The sequence below is a fragment of the Cebidichthys violaceus genome, unplaced genomic scaffold (assembly GCF_023349555.1).
Source record: "Cebidichthys violaceus isolate CVI_PGR_0920_01 unplaced genomic scaffold, fCebVio1.0.p SCAF_2, whole genome shotgun sequence".
Lineage (NCBI taxonomy): Eukaryota > Metazoa > Chordata > Actinopteri > Perciformes > Stichaeidae > Cebidichthys > Cebidichthys violaceus.
The window spans coordinates 3,517,212-3,524,678 of NW_027176372.1; the positions used below are offsets into that span (position 1 = coordinate 3,517,212).

At 40.9% G+C, this 7,467-nt stretch overlaps 1 pseudogene; it reads left to right on the plus strand.

Moving 5' to 3' along the window:
- The first annotated feature begins 509 nt into the window (after positions 1–509).
- On the plus strand, positions 510–1,986 carry LOC137875802 (piggyBac transposable element-derived protein 4-like; annotated as a pseudogene).
- The last annotated feature ends 5,481 nt before the right edge of the window (positions 1,987–7,467 follow it).

A 7,467-nucleotide genomic window follows, 5' to 3' on the forward strand; every position in this document is an offset into this window, starting at 1 on the left:
TGGGAGGGTGAACTTGGTTCAAAATTATTATTTTTTTAAAAACACTATGAACATCAACTAGTTTGTTAAAATATGTGTGACTTGCACAATATTGTAGATATGCTTTGAATTTTAGATTTATCGGCCCTTACATACTGTTAGTGTCAAATTTGACCTGTTTTGACATTTGACAGCTGTAATAATACTCTAAAGCTCATTCTTTTAGCCTGAAATTTGATGACTTTTCCTAAAGTGACCCAAAGTACACAAACATTTAAATATTTTAAAATGTTATACTTTTGTACAGGTGCTACACATTTTTGTACACTGAGGCTGTTTCGGGTCAAATTTGACCCGTATCTATTGAGATGGATTTTAGATCTACCAGTGTGGGTCAAATTAAGGAAAATTGAGGTTTTAGGGAATCTTGTTACTGTGAAACTGTTCAGGCCATGTTTGTGTGTATTTGTTATGGGACAGTTGGTTCAAGGGGGACCTCGACACTGTCACGAGAACTGTCTGCGTTGACCATGGATGTGACAGACCTACATGCCTACATTGGGCTTCTAATACTGGCTGGTGAGTACAGGGCCCGAGGAGAGGGTGCTTCTAGTCTGTTGAACGCTGAGACAGGAAGACCAATATTTCAAGCCACCGTGTCCCTGGAAATGTTCCGTACCATATCGGCGGTGCTCAGATTTGACAATCATGAGACAAGACCTGCACGGCGTGTCACTGACAAACTGACAGCAATCAGTGATGTCTGGGACAAGTGGGTGGAACGGCTGCCTCTCACGTACAACCCTGGCCCTGAGGTCACAATGGATGAAAGACTGGTTCCATTCAGAGGTAAGAATGGTCTTTTATTGTTAGACTAATTCATTTCTGCTTCAGTATACATGTTATTGGCTGTGATATCAAATGGTCAGATTCAGATCAGAATTCCTTTATTTATTTCTTATGCACTTCCATAGATAAAAGGGAAATTGTTTCCTCGGAAAAACACCGCCCAGGACAAGAACAGTGGAATTCTATAAATAAGAAGATAGATAGAACAAAAAGATAAATGGTTTTCCCCCTTTCTGTGTTTTTGCAGGTCGCTGTCCTTTCCGCCAGTACATGCCAAGCAAGCCTGGAAAATATGGAATTAAGTTATGGGTTGCCTGTGATGCACATTCCGGTTATGCTTGGAATATGCAAGTATACATTGGGAAGGCAGCTGGTGGAGCCCCAGAGAGAAAACAAGGCATGCGTGTTGTGTTAGAGACGACCGAAGGGCTAAGAGGACACAATGTGACGTGTGACAACTTCTTCACCTCTCATGAGCTTGGTCAGGCGCTCATGAAGAAGAAAATCACAATGGTTGGCACTCTGAGGCGGAACAAACCTGAGCTGCCACCCGCTCTGATTACAACAAGGGAGAGAGAGGTCTTTTCTTCTAAGTATGCTTTCACACAGGACACCACAGTTGTCTCATACATGCAAAAGAAGAACAAGAACGTCATCCTTATGAGCACATTACATAAGGCTGCAGAGGTGAGCACTCGAGAAGACAGAAAACCAGCCATCATCCTTGAGTACAATGCCAACAAAGGAGGAGTGGACAACCTTGACAAAGTAACAGGCACATAAAGGCCTGTTACTGGCTGGCCTCTCGTGATATTCCACAACAACATTGACGTATCAACCTACAATGCCTTTGTCATATGGAGTGAGCTGAACCCTACCTGGAGGGCAAGCAAGAGGAACTGGAGGAGGTTCTTTTTGAAGAAGCTTGGAAAGGCCCTTGTGACTCCTTACATGCAAAAGCGACAACACCTTCCCCACACAGCAGCTTCAGCAGCATTGGTAAGGGCAGTGCAGCAATCTGAGCCTGGCCCTGATCAAGAAGCCAACACAAGGGGACAGAAGAGAAGGAGATGCAACTTCTGCCCTGCAAAGAAGGACTGCAAAACAGGGACAACCTGCTGTAAGTGTGGGAAACACGTGCAAGTTCCACACACGTAAAGTTTCCTACCACTGCTTTGAATGCAGAGACTAGTTTATAATAAGCATTGTATTATGTAATATTTTGTGTTCTAAGAGGTAAATGTTTGTAAATCCATTTTCAAATTCAATAAAATATATTTAAATCATTATGGCTTTTATTTTTGTATGGACATACAGGACATGAAAATGTGTAATAGTAGATGTTTTTCTCCAAAAATTAATGTTGTAAAACTTAAAAAAAACCTTAAAAAATACACTCGGCCTGCTCTCTGAAACATCTATTAGGATTAATCATACATGTATTAATGAGACATAGGCTATTTAGACATTCTAAATAGATCTGTTGTTTAAAATTTGGTATAGACACTTACTATGAGGGAATTCTTGGTCTGGGTCAAAATTGACCCGAACCATACTGTGAAGGTATTAAATATAAACAGTATCTAAGGGTTAAGTCTGTTAACAAGACTAAGAGTCTACAGTATGCTTTGAGCTAAATGCTAACTTCAGCAAGCTCACAATGTTAACATGCAGCAGTTTAGCAGATATGTTTTCCCATGTTCACCATCTTAGTTTAGAGTATTAGCACAGGTCACTTACACTTACAATTAGCATTAAATACAAGGTACAGCTGGGGCCAATGCCAGTGGTTGCTCAGCGGGTATTTGGTCATACACCAATGTATTGGTTTCCCTAGAGGAAGAGTTGTATGGTAAATTAGCTCTACCACTGAGCCACAGCCGCCCAAGATGTTTTAAGTCATTTAATTGAATCAAGTGACGTCTGTAGCACACAGCGAACACATCATACAGACAAAAGTAGTTATGGTACAGTAGCATGCCCATCCACAGAATAAATGTGATCAAGTTGCTGCTTTTTTGAAGAAATGTGACAAACTGTGAAATAGGACAGAAGCACGTCTCTGTTTGTTGTTGATTCGACGGTTCACCATTCCTGCTTCAGCTTCCAGACCTGGTCGGGAAGCACAGGGGACACTGTGTTCTGTGTATAGGGCCGACTCTCACCTTAGTTCATGTTCAAACTGCTACATTTTTAATAAAAGAGAAATACAGGTCTTGAATTCCAGAAGACAGCTAAAAAATATTGGAGGTGGTCTTTTTTTCTTTTTAAAAAAATGCATGTTTTATATTGAGTTAATTTACGTACTTCCTTTAGACTGAGTTTCTCCCTGCACGTAAGCACCTCTAACGTTACATGCTTCAAGTACAATTCTCCACTTGGATGCACAACATTAGCGAGCTGATTCATGTTTTTAATTTTCTCGTTGGGAGTTTTCATTTTAAGTGGGGTTGATGGACAGAATTGCTGCTACACACAGCATCATCGAGGCGTTTGATGGACTGACTAAGCTAAACCTACAGCTGTTATATTTGAAATTATAATGAGCTCTGGTGGTTCAAACATTTGCCAAGTTTTCTGAATTTACCCCACCTTGGGTGGAGCTGAACAATTTCTCCCCATTTCTTCTTTGTCTGAGACCTGTAATCAGCTACTGAGAGTTTAGCTGTAAGAGTACGAAGTATAATTACAACAAAAGATTTGACGGAACATAAACACAAAATGAACACTACTCAGTCTGCATGTCAACCTTTTAGGACAACATCAAAAGGTTCATGAACTGGCATTATGAACTCCTTACATTTGTGTGGAACTAATTTGATGTTGATCTGATTTACCTACTAACAGAAACAAGCAAAAGTATAGAGACTATAACTTCCCGTTACCACTAGGTGGCGCTATGACTATTATACATAATTAGCCTGTGGATGTCTTCAGGACTGGAGTCTCATCAAACATGTCAAATCTGGAAAAGATCTGACTGTGTGGAGTCGAGTTACATCAGTTTATTTGTTCATGGCGAAGGATCAAAATTTGCCAAGCCGCCATGTCACCACCCTTTTACAAATTCTTACAATCTTCACAATGAAGAATTATCAAGGTCTTAAGGCTATTCTGACAGAATTTGAGAGGGATCTGATTAATCTGTGAGGAGCAGGATGTCAAAGTTATACTTTAACTTATAACTTCCTGTTGCCACTAGGTGGGGCTATTACTATGATTCTAAATTGTCATATAGATGTGTACCGGGTCAGGATTTTATGACATTTGAGAGATTTGGAGTAAATTAGACAATGTACTGGCGAGTTGCAACAACTTCCTGTTTCATGGCGAATGGTGTTTTTTTGCCGCCACGCCACGGATATATAGTTCGCAAAATTTTTGATCTTTGAGTAGCTTTTCACAGCCAAGGTCTCAAGAGCATACTGACTGAATCTGAACTTGTGATGCTGGAAATTTGGTAGTGCAAATATTCCACCAGTTCCTTTATCCACTATGTGGCTCTAGATAACACGCATAAACTTGCATTATGTTGCTCTACATCAAGTAAAGACCACATCATGTAAAAATCATGTAAATCGGATGCCGTTTGTCACATGACGCTGTCTTCCTGTTGCCAGTAAGTGGCGCTGCCAATGTTGGGGCTACTCAATAGGGGGCGGTATCAAGCCAATTTTTCATACCGCAGCTGGACACCACAATCAGACTGCAATTTTCGCCACGACTGCCTTGTGTGCCAAATTTCTAAACCTTGCCAGTATCCCAAGCACCTCCTTTTTGCGACGAAAGTGATAAGATAATAATCATAACCATTAGAATAACAATAGGTCCTCCGCTCCGACTACGTTGGTGCTCGGGCCCTAATGATTAAATCCTGATGGCCTGTGGCTACATTCAGAATTACAGCGTTTTTTTAGAATAGCCGTGGCAGTATGAATAAACTAGGTGGCATAAAGGGATCAGTGTAAACCTTTTTCCTTATGCTGACTTTAACTTTGATAAAGACATGACCCTGACGTCCAGATGTCTTGCTGCTGCCGGTCAAAAATGGTTGGCAAGCGACTTTTTGCAATTTCAAGTGCTTCGAAGCCAAAATAGCTGCAGACTGTAAACAAGTGAACGCATCACCGGGATTCAAATTGATCGTTATAAGTGGATAATTATTATAACCACTTTTTATTTCTTATGCAGATTACTAGGAGTGTCCCCAACTAAGAATTTATATAGCCAAATCTGATTGGTCAGGTTTTACCTGCAGTTGGACTGATGGTCATGCCATGTTTTTATTCCTGCTCACTGATCCTCTTTTAAATGTTGCAAATAGAAATTCCACTTCCAGAGAGGGAGGGAGAATTGTGATTAATTAAGTGTTCTCTGATTGTGAAACAGTCGCCTTATGTTGTTGTTATTTTGCCAGTTGCTGCTCTGATGGTCCACAGATTGTGCAACTTAGACTGCATGGGGATTTATTCACGCACGCTATGGAGATTGATTGCACATGAGTTATTTCACATCTTTTATAATTATATTTAATATTATTAATAGATGTTAAATGTGTCATGATTTATTGGGAGCAATTCTATGACAAATGACATTCAGCACCCCAAATAGGCAGAATGAAACGATCCTTTGTTTCATTTCCACATTCGACTGTACGATTGGCAGTTGAATCAAGCCCTTTAGGTTGTCAAATAGTCGTCTATTCAGGGTCACCCCTACTGATTACCACCTAATTGACAGTTGTATTAAACAAAATGAAATGGACAGCGTCACTATTGATGGAATTTTGTTGATTCTTTGAAAACACAGTACAGCTGTTACACTTTGCAAATAAGGGCCTATTCAAAGGGGCGTAACGTGACCAGATGTTATCAACCGCTTGTCGAGGGCGGCAGGTGCTCTCTCCATCACTTGCGGCCATGAAGGTATCTCCTTGTTTGAGTCGACTACACGAGGTGGCCTGAGGTGGCTTCTAGATGGCTCATTTTTGGCTTTGAGTAGACTACTTTTTTCATTGAGAATAACTTTCTTTTTCCCGTCATGATTTCAATATGCACGCAGCACCAGCATCATAGAGCCAGCTGGAAACAGACGGGTTACCACGAGGCAAAGTATCAAGGGAGGAAAGTCAAATAAATAATTTACATAGTTACATTTTTTATTTTGATGATGTGGCCCGGGAAAGGGAAGTTTGGGGTCCCCTGCTGGAGCTGTTGCCCCCGCGACCCGATACCAGATAAGCGGTTGAAGATGAGATGAGACATTTTTTATTTCCGTATGTTGTCATGTATGAACAGATCCAACATGTTTACTTTGTATTGGAATGATTCTGTCCCTAGGAATGATCACTGTAAACTGATCTCTAGTGGTTTCCACTGTTCCACTTCCATAAAGGAGGAAAAGAAAGAGCATGAGATCTCAATGACCAATTCACTGTCTTCAGCAGCAACAATGCCTACTCAACAGACAGCATAAACCATTCTGTCAACCATCCTGTTGTGCCTTTCTTGATGAGTCTTGAGGCAATGATGTACTTCTTCAGATAAATAAATCTCATCAGTGACAGCTGCTGCAGGCGGGCTTTCCAAGTGTGGCAGTGCCAATTATCCAATTCAATTATTTCTCTTCTGTGCACACACAAATAGGTTCAGTTTTGTTTCAGGCAATGTCAAATGAACATTTCAAAGTGGCATAGAAATGTCACTTTGTGTGAATGTGTTCATGGAGAGGCGAAAGAGCAAAAGTTTCCAAGAATAGTACATATGACCTAAAGCTACAAATAACATCTTAAGGGTGGTGAAATATATCCTGTTAGACTGAACTTAACCTACCAAAGTGCCATTTTCAAATGTTTTTTCTTCATGTTGTTGTTTATAATCTGTCTGGAGAAAGAACGCCCTCCCCGACACCAACTTGAACTAGAACATTCTACAGACACTAGTGACAGATTTACTGCTAGTGCCCCGTCTACCCCGGGCCCTGCCCTGGCCCTTTGCACTTCATTGCCATGTGTAGGAATTATGTTTTTATGCCCTGTTGAGAAGTAGTCCGCTCTTGCCCTTGACCAAGGCAATAGTCCCAGAGCTGGAGTCGGTCCCCAGGCGCAGAAGACTGGCTGATGGGTCAAATGATGAGGACGAATTTCCTCACATGGATAAATAAACTCAACTTACTAACCTCCTGTGGCACTGCCCTGGCCTTCTCTGGCCCGGTCTACTATCGGGCCCATGTACTGCAAGGGCATCAATGTTTTTGATAAATTTTCTTATGCCTCCAAAGACAGAGGTATCCTTGTTTTTCTTGATTAAGTATTGCCCCTGAACATCACTAATGTGCACATGAAAAAGTAATTATTTTTAAATCCCCCATCACCATGAGATAATTCAACCTTTTTTTCAATGGATTGGAACACAAGCTATTAATTAAAAATCACAATATAATATTTTACAAAATCACCTTTGGGCCACTTCCTTATAAGCTGTTCCATGACTTTCCTAGAGCTATCGCAGCCAAGGCAAGACCCCATTGGCCTATGTTGTCTGACACTTTTTTGGCGTATAACCTTTATTTCATTTAGAAGCAAGTACAGGCAGATTGGAAACCGGGGGACAGAGAGGGGTATGGCATGGAACAAAGGTC